This window comes from Nymphalis io, chromosome 14 (genome assembly GCF_905147045.1).
Source record: "Nymphalis io chromosome 14, ilAglIoxx1.1, whole genome shotgun sequence".
In the NCBI taxonomy this organism is placed as follows: Eukaryota; Metazoa; Arthropoda; class Insecta; order Lepidoptera; family Nymphalidae; genus Nymphalis; species Nymphalis io.
Window position 1 is genome coordinate 4,655,202 of NC_065901.1, and position 10,054 is coordinate 4,665,255.

The 10,054-nt window shown below is 41.3% G+C and overlaps 2 pseudogenes; both read right to left on the reverse strand.

Moving 5' to 3' along the window:
- Positions 1-4,363: 4,363 nt before the first annotated feature.
- Positions 4,364-7,579, reverse strand: LOC126773492 (poly(U)-binding-splicing factor half pint-like; annotated as a pseudogene).
- A 935-nt stretch (positions 7,580-8,514) lies between these two features.
- On the reverse strand, positions 8,515-9,393 carry LOC126773493 (cytochrome P450 6B6-like; annotated as a pseudogene).
- Positions 9,394-10,054: the final 661 nt, after the last annotated feature.

The window sequence follows — 10,054 nt, forward strand, 5'->3', positions numbered from 1 at the left end:
TCGTGATTTTATTTTCTTGATATTTAATAAATGTGAATATAACATTAAATTCGAGTAAAAAAAACTATATTAGAACAAAAAGAATACGTATAATTAAAATTAATTATTCTCAGATAATTTTTCAAAAATTAAGTAGTAAAAGGTAGGTATAAAGGTAAAAGTAGATAGTATCTTTTTCATAAATATGTCATTCATAATCCATGAATATTTATTTGTGCGTTTACTGACGTGCATTTGTGTGTGCGGATATGTATGAGGTAAAAAAACTACCACACTTAATATTTAATAATTCTATTTATATAACATTATAATATTTACAAATTGATAAATAATATTGCAAATATAATACACGCGTTTAATACGCGCGCAGATAATTTTGCAAGCATGGAGTTTGCTTTATGTGAGATAAGAGGTGTGATAATGAAGTGTACACTTAATAAACACTTCTACTCGGTAAATAGGGTTAGGAAAACTTGCCGCTTTGTCTACATCAATAAAACAATTCAAAGTGACATCAATTAAACAATAAATAAATAACGTAAGAAAATAATAAAAATCTAAATTTTGAACGAGTTTTATTGTATATTCTAAGTTGCATGCTATATTTAACTAAAATTTAGCCATCGACGATGTTTGTGTAGAATGAAAGGGCTTGTGCGAGGGAAGTTCCGTACACACGGCGCTCCTGTTACGAAAACGCTACCGCCGGATTTCCTCCTGCGCCTGGTTGGGGAATTATTTCCTAACCCAGGCGAGCACGTCCCACCAACTATGGCCCCTCGCTCCATAACAGATGACAATATGGCTCCACCAAATATCATGGAGCGAGAGATGGAGATGGCCCTTGATCGACTGAGGGCCAGAACAGCGCCGGGTCCGGACGGGGTTCCAGGGCGTGTTCTGCGTGACGCCCTGAAACACCTAGGAGGGATAGGGAGGATTCGGTAACTGTTCGACGAGTGTCTTTCTAGTGGGCAGTTTCCGAAGCTGTGGAAGGAAGGAAAGTTGGTCCTGTTGCCGAAGGAGGGGCGCCCACTAAGCTCTTCCTCGGCATATAGGCCAATTGTGCTGCTGAATGAGATGGGCAAACTCTTCGAGAAGATTGTCGCTGCCCGTCTTGTTCAGCACCTCGAGGAGGTGGGACCGGGTCTTTCAGAGGCTCAGTTCGGGTTCAGGGCGGGTCGATCAACTATTGACGCCTTGAACACCCTGAAGACCCGGACCATGGAGGCGGTGGCCCGAGGGGACGTGGTCCTGGCGATATCGCTGGACGTGGCGAACGCTTTCAATAGTCTTCCTTTCGTGACAATAAGAGAGGCGCTTCGAAATCACGGGGTACCTTCTTATTTCAGAAGGCTGTCGGGGGCATACCTCTAGGATCGGGTGGTCCTCTGGGAGGGGGGCGATGGGCGACTTGCCCGGCGTCGAGTAGGCTGCGGCGTTCCACAGGGGGTCGGTTCTCGGCCCATTCCTGTGGAACGTTGGCTTTGACTGGCTCCTGCGGGCACCCGTCCTTCCCGGGATGGGAGGTGCTGTGCTACGTGGACGACACCCTCATCACGGAGACGGGACGTACTTTTCAGGAGGCAGCCCGCCTGGCTGAGGTCGGAGTGTCGCTCACGATGGATCGGATCAGGATGCTGGGCTTGAGGGTCTCTGTAACAAAAACGGAGGCCCTCCTATTCCACGGTCCACGTCGAGGTCCCCCTCGAGGAGTGTCTATCATCGTCCAGGGAACGGTGATTAAGGTGCAGGCCCAGATGAGGTATCTGGGCCTGATTCTGGAGGGAAGATGGAGCTTCGGGCAGCATTTTGTCCAACTAAGCCCGAAGCTCATCAACGCCGCTGCCGCCTTGGGCCGCCTTCTACCCAACGTAGGAGGGCCGGAAACACCTTCCCGGCGATTATACGCTGGTATGGTGCACTCCATAGCGCTGTACGGTGCACCCATCTAGGTGGACGCTCTCACTGCTCGTAACAAGACTCTTCTTCGGAGACCACAGAGAGTAATAGCGGTGAGAGCGATACGTGGTTGCCGTACAGTGTCATGGACGGCAGCGACACTTCTCGCGAGCGATCCGCCTTGGGAACTCCAGGCAGAGGTGCTTGCGGAAGTGTACCGGTTCCGGGTGGAAGCGAGGTCGAGTGGCGACCGTCCAGGATTGGTGGAGGTGGAGCGAGTTAGGGCTTTAGCCCTGCGAGCCTTGATTCGCAGGTTCCCACCTGCGAATCAAGGAGGACCTGGGGTCCCCCTTGGCAGGCCTGGCGACAGTGGAGGCGGTCCGTCCCCACTTGAGTCGCTGGGTAGAACGGAGTCACGGCACACTCACATTCAGGCTGACGCAGGTACTTACCGTGCACGGTTGCCGCCTTCAGCGGCGGCGAGCCCCACATACCCCCCCACTTCAAGTGGGGGAAACGCGTAAAGGCGTTTTTCCAGCGGAAAAAAAAGAACGAAAGGGTTTCGTTTATTACGACGTAATTTTAAAATTCTTTAAAATTAATAAATCTCATAGTCAGGCTCGATATTTAATTTCATTATTTATTATAATAAATAATTTATGTATTTATACATTTTTTGTAAATGTTTTATATTATTTGCTTATAATTAGCATATTTTTAATTATTAAATTTAAATATTATTTAAATCCTAAGTCAAATTCTTAATAACTTAAATCTCTCCTAACAATAAAGTTAGCATATTAATGTAAGCATACCTTTAGATACATATTAGTCTTAAGTGGGCGTAGACCGTGGGCGAGAACTGGTTTAGCTGGGATTCTTCTTCTCACTGGTTTTGACCTCAGTTAGGACCGTAGTCCCCATACACCCAGTCCTACATACCTACCTATGTTCGTCGTACTTCAGCATAGGATCATTCAGGCTGTCGTCCTTCTCAAGTCCGACAAGTCAACACCTGTCACACGATCCTGTCGCCATTTTTGTCTACATTCATCGTGTGACTACACACGGTCTCTATTATTTTTTTATAGATAAAATACGTAGGTGAACTAGCAAATGGGCTACTGATTGTATGTGGTCACCATTGCCCATAGACACTGGCGCTGTAAGAAATATTTACCGTTTTTTACATGGTCAATGCGCCACCGACCTTGGGAAATATGTAGTTAGGTCCCTTGTGCCTGTAGTTACTCTGGCTTACTCACTCACTCACAAAAAATACTAAGTAATGCTGTTTATTCCTCAGTCTAATTGCGGTAGAATATCTGATGAGTATGTTGTACCAACTCAGATAAGCTTACATAAAGCACTACCACCAAGTAAAATTGCTTGTACATTTATTGTATAAAATAAATTGTGCATTTATTTGTATAAAATAAATTTATTGTATTACTAGTACTATACATAATATAGTGTCATAAGCTAGTGCTAAAATTTATATAGAGTTAATAATTGTTTTGTTTTATATTCTGTCGAAAAAACAGCAAAATATTTAATGGATAAGTAGGTGGTATGGTATACCTACCTATAAATATATGTATTTATTCTATTATTAGTAGTTTCCGAGTTAGTTATTTCGGCCTTATCATCTGGAGGGTAACGTTCGATAACAAATGAGCTTTATCAAATCGCTAACATTAAATCCGTATTATTTTATAGTAATTTATATACTTCACATGCCCTCGGGCTGAGCGCGTGTAAGGTTGAGGACCTCGCGCGCGTCCAAGCGCAAATCCCACAGATACAAGATGCTTGACCGATGCCGTCATTGAGCCAACTGAATGCAACCTGTGACTGAGGCAAGTCCTCCGCCCCGTGGTTTGCTAATTTTTTAATTACAAGTATATATTATTTATACATATACTTTTACTGGTGGTAGGGCTTTGTGCAAGTCCGTCTGGGTAGGTACCACCCACTAATCAGATATTCTACCGCAAAAAGGCAATACTTGATATTGTTGTGTTCCAGTTTGAAGGGTGAGTGAGGCAGTGTAATTACAGGCATAAGGGACATAAAATCTTAGTTCCCCAGGTTGGTGGCGCATTGGCTATAAGCGATGGTTGACATTTCTTACAATGCCAATGTCAAAGGGCGTTTGGTGACCACTTACCATCAGGTGGCCCATATGCTCGTCCACCTTCCTATTCTATATAAAAAAAAACATATTTATTGATTTTTTTATTTAAATTTAATATAATCAAAATATTACCAGGTAAAAATAATTATAACATCATTTTATTAATTTTTAAAATAAGCTTGCAAGCCTTGTCATATTACAAAACATGATTAAATATAAAGATGCCTGAGGTAAATACAGTGAGTTTTTTATTATTACAAAAATGCACATGTGAACGTTAAATAGCGTTCCGTTGTACGCAACTTCGAACTCATGTAAAAAATTGGTAGTGATAAAAAATTACATTTAAGATGGTATCTATAAGTTCGCAGATGGCAGATCCGGCTAAAAATTGGTATCCAGTTGTCGGGGGTTCTTATTTGGAATTTTAATTATAGATTTGGATACCTTTATATGACTGTTTTTGCATTTAAGCATTCCATAATGTGGTCTTTATTGCCAACTTTTGTAATAAATTGATCTGTACTATCCGTGAAACAAAAAAGATAACAACTGTTTGTAATACAACACTATTCCATTTAACTTCGTTATGTATCCACTATGATTTTACTTCCAATTTCGTTATATTAAAAGTAAAAACGGACGGCGAGACGATGCGAGGCGAGGTCTACCCCGAGAGGTCTCCGTGGTCGAACAGGTCCTGGTCATAGAGCGCGGCGCGAACCGTACGGCCACCGAAGTAGCACCCGTTCAGCGCGTCCGCCGCCGCGCCCGCCTCTGTGGACACGCAGACGTACATTATTTTTTTAATGTTATAAGTAGGTATTTATTATTTATAGGACGGGCAAATGGGCCACCTGATTCTAAGTGGTCACCACCGCCTATAGCCATTTGCGAATTATTTAAGAAACATTAACCACTTCTTACATCGCCAATGCGCCACCAACCTTGGGAACGAAGATGTTATTTCCCCTGTGCCTGAAGTTTCACTGGCTTATTAATCCTTCAAACCGGAACTCAACAATACTAAGTATTGCTGTTTAGCGGTAAAATATAAGATGAGTGGGTGGTATCCACACCCACACAGACGGCCTTGCACAAAGTCCTACCACCTAGAAAAATATTCTTGCAGTAGTTTTACAACACTGCAAGAATATTTGTAATACATAATGGAATATCTAGCCTAATATTATATATGCGTAATTATCTCTTGTCTGTCCGTTACGCTTTCAAGGCTACTCAACCGATTTTGATAAAATTTGAAGGACGGGCATAGTCTACCTTTTTACCTAATACTCGCCGCTTTCCCTCTAGTCGCAGGCGATTATTAGTAATCAATAAATATTTAAATTGATGTTATAATACCTGTTGAAATTAAATATATATACACTAAGCGGTGTCAAACTGAGATGTCCCGCGTGGTTAGAACGCGTCAATCTTAACCGATGATCGGTGGTTCAAACCCGGGCAAGCACTACTGAAATTTCATGTGCTTAATTTGTGATTATAATTCATCTCGTGCTTGACGGTGAAGGAAAACATAATGAGGAAATCTGCATGTGTCTAATTACACTGAAATTGTACACGTTGCACATGTATATTCCGCCAATCCGCATTAGAGCAACGTGGCGGAATAAGCTCCAAACCTTCTCCTCAAAAAAGGAGAGGAGGCCTTAGCCCAGCCCAGTAACGCACCCGGCAACGCTGCCGGGATCGCTGCTGACAGAGCACAGGGTAGCGTTGCTGGCAGAGCACATGGCAGCACTGCCGGTAGTGCCACTGGTAGCGCAGCCGACAGTGCTGCCGGAAGCGCGACTGGTAGTGCAGCGGCCAACGAGGGTAGCGCGACGGCCGGTGACACATCGAGCGCGTTCAGCTTGGTGTGGCCGAGCGCGACTGCGTTACTGGCCACCGCGTCCATGGCCTATATCTTAGCGGTCGAAGCGGCAGCGGTGACGGCAGCCGCGGTGGGCATCGCGGACGCCTGCGGGGGGCCCGCTAGTGCGTTGGGAGGCGTGATAGCTCGCCTAACGCGCAAGTACTGACCTGCATCGTGAATTGAATTAAGTCAGAAATGAAGGACGAAATGCGGTTTCAAAAAAAAGGAATGGAAGGCAGACGCACCTCCGAGATCGAAGAGGTTCATTGAAGCAATGGCCTCGAGTGCGGTGGCAGCGTGGCGTATTCTATGAATCCGTATCCTTTGTGTTTGTGCGCCGACGCACCGTATGCTAGTTTGCAGTAAGTGATCGGACCAAAATAATAAACAATGCATTCATATAGTTTCATGACGCTTCCGTATAAAATATGTCCCTTACTTTTTTATGTCGTCCTCTGTGAGCTCTGGATGTATGGAAGCCACATAGATACGGTTATACTGTTTCGCTTCTTCTTGAATTTCGTCAATTGCCTGTGCCTATGGCATATTGGATGGACGTCCTACAACCTTTATATTCCTGAAAACATATTGAATATTTGTATGAACTATTTTCTTTCTAAGTTTTATTTATAAAAGCCTTTATGAATTTAATTGTCTCGAAGGACAAGGAACACGTACCTTCCGCCTAGCATAAAACCTTTCATCTGTTCGAGACTGAGCTGTGCAGCTTCTGGTATTTCATACTCGACGAAAGCAAAACCTTTGTGTTTCTGTGTCACGGGATCCCATGACATGTTAATAGATTTAATAGGTCCGAATGGCAGAAACGCTTGCCTTATTGTATCTTCCTTCAGCTCGAATGAGATCGACCCCACATACACCCTGTAAACAAAAAGTATTTCATGAGTATATGTAACATAATATAAAATATTCTGATCTGAGTTCAATTTACATTGGAGGTACCAAATCTCTGAAACTGACATTTTTTAACTTCGTTTTGTTCGTAATAGTTTTTTAAAAAAAATATTTGTAATAACATGCTCTACATGTACATTTATTTAAATATAAACACTTTATGTCAATAGATACGGTACAACCTTAGACTGCCTCGTTGGTCAATTGGCTAGATGCAAGGCTGCTGACCCGGAGATCCTGGGTTCAATTCCTAGGTCGGGCCAGTAAAAAGTTATTGGGATATTCTGTCAAAAAATCCTCAATAGCACCCCGAATTCTGGAAGTTGGAAATGTGTACTTTCCCGTGCCTCAGAAATCACGTAAAACCGTTGGTCCTGCGCCTGAACTCTTGCCGGTCGTGTCGGATTTCCGTCCCATCGGATTATGAGAGCTATTTTAGAGAGTGCACATGTATTTGCGCACTATCTAATGCAACAATATATATTCGAATGTTTAAATAAAACATATCGCCTGTCCTGATCAACATTCAAAAGGATAAAGTAATAAATTATGTCGTACTTATAGAGACTATTAAGATGCTAAGTCTCGTTATAGAGGTAGTCATCGGAAAAAAATAGCAGATGAAAGCTCCATCAAAAAGGTTTAATTATAGTACTATGAAAATACTCAATGCAAAGTGTCGCGACGTCATTGTAATTATTATCAGTAGTAGAAGTGTATTCAATATACTGGGCCCATTTAACCATTGTTGAAATTGTAACCTATGGAATATAAAATATACATTTCCGTCCGATCCGGTCGCGTCAGAATCTATTAGCCTCTAGGCTTCCTCTCTCGGAATAACAGTGGCAGGCCACCTTTAATAGTTTGCACGAAGCCTGAGGTGGAATTAACTTTTGGGTATCGTAGTGAAAGGGTGCTGGTCTCACGGTGAAACGCGATAGCACTGCGGCGAGCCCTGCTAGCGACTCTATCAGGCCGAGCCGCTCACCTGAATAGCACACACCAATCGATTATTATGAATCCAGTTATAACAAACTTTATTCAAATATGATTTTGAAAAACCACTTTTAAATGGTAGTTTTAAAACAAAATTTGGACTCTGTTTCTAGAGATCAACTGATGGACTTATTATTTATTGTTGAATTTACATTTTTCTACCTTTTTTAATCTAAGTAGTTTCAAATTTAAAAATAAGAATTATTGTATTTATAATAATGAGACTTGTTAATGAATATAATGTTATTAAGAATTGATTTTCAATTTTCAAGATCAAGCCCATCTTTAATCGTTACTTACTTTAATCCGAACTTTTTTTCTTACACAATCATCAGTAATTAGATAGATAATAATAAAAATTGTTTATGTAAAAATAATGCACTAAAATTTAACCGAAAAAAGTGTCAATTGATATTTATGAATACTATATTTTTTAGTTCATATATACCTATATAATATTTATCATATTTTTTCTGCCTCGTTGATCTAGTGGCTTGATGTAAGGCCGCAGACAAGGAGGTCCTGGGTTCCATTCCCTTATCGGGCCAATAAAAAGTTATTGGGTTTTTCTGTCAGAAAATTCTCAGTATATATTGTTGACTAATCTTTCTCGAGATTGGCAGCCGTGGCCGAAAACGGTCTAGAGGACATTATATAATATTTTAATAAAATATCGAAACTCTTATCCGATACAAGCACGAGGTCCAACACCAAATGGCAAGTATACATACTTGTTATCAACATTAAAATTATTTGGATCAAATCTTTCAGGGCGGAATTCATTCGGGTTGTCAAAGTACTTAGAATCATTTTGCATTTCTTGAATAGGTATCATCACCCTTACTCCTTCGTCAATGGTTAGATCTAAATCTTCGAAAGTGTACTTGTGTGCGCACTCTCTAATTAAGAAATCAAGTGACGGGAATATTCTCATTGCTTCTTTAAATGTCCACTCTAAGTAATGCATTTCCTTGATGGCGTTGTAGCTTAATTTGTTATCATACTTTTCTAAGACTCTATCTATTTCTTCTTGTACCTTATTTTGTATGTCGGGATGATACGTTAGCTCACGTAAGGTAAAGCTGGTTGCTGAGGAGGACGTTTTGAAACCAGCAGCGAAAAAGACAAATACTTGAGCTACTATGAGATCTTCATTCATTTCTACAGATGCGATTTCTGGTGTTCCGTCTGGTTTTATTTTTTCTATATAGTCGCCTATACTTGTTCCTTTTTTCTTACATTCAAGTAAAAGATCTATGAAGTCGTTTCTACCTGATGGTTCATAATTTCTTTGTCGTAGGACTTCGTGGACTACTTGATACATTCCTTTTTCCACTCGAAGTAAAAGTTTCAATTTTTTGAATATATTAGGAAAGAGTTCTTTCAAGACAATGACAAAAACCTCTTTGGGTCCAGCTCGAAATATAGTAGTTCAAAGTTTTCGAAAAGCGGAGTTCTCCTCTTTAAGTGAATCCGAGTCAAGTCCAAATCCACAGGCACCAATGAAGTCGGTCATCGTGCTATTAAGTCGCGGGCGTCGATCTTCTGTCCGTTGGAAATAGCGTTAAGTGCTCAGTTTTGCAGGCGTTCGGCTCGTTCTACGATTAACGGGAATATAGCCTTTAGTTTCCCGCTAGTAAAGGCGGGTGTCATACGTTGACGCAATAATTTCCAAAGGTCACCATCAGCGAAAAATAAATTTCGAAGCAAAGGTTCTACCTCATGGCGATGCATGTTAAGTCCACGCGGATAAAACAAAGCAAAGTCAGTCGTGAGTATTCGTTTGGTAATTTCTGGGTCTCTAATAATAAGTTCAGGACGAGACGCTCGATAAAACCCTACCACTTTCTCCGTTGGATACCTCCAGTACATTTCCACTGCCGCTTGGCATACGCTTTGTTGCATAAAATAATTCCTTATATTATTACCGAAAAACGGTACTGGTTTGTCATGATTCACTTTTTTTTGCTCCCAGTACTTGAAGTTTCTTGTCCCGTATAAGTATAGAGCCACAACCACAATTGCCACAAGAAATAACGCAAGCATGTTGTTGTTTTTTATTAGACGTGCGCAAAAAATATATTATTCGATTTAAGTCTTAAAGCGAATACGACAATAAACAAATTAATAGTCGCGAGAAACGCGCGAACACTAACGCGGACTCCAGTATACTAAGTTGTACACTGTCCTAGTCGGAAACGATTATTTTATAACGAATCATA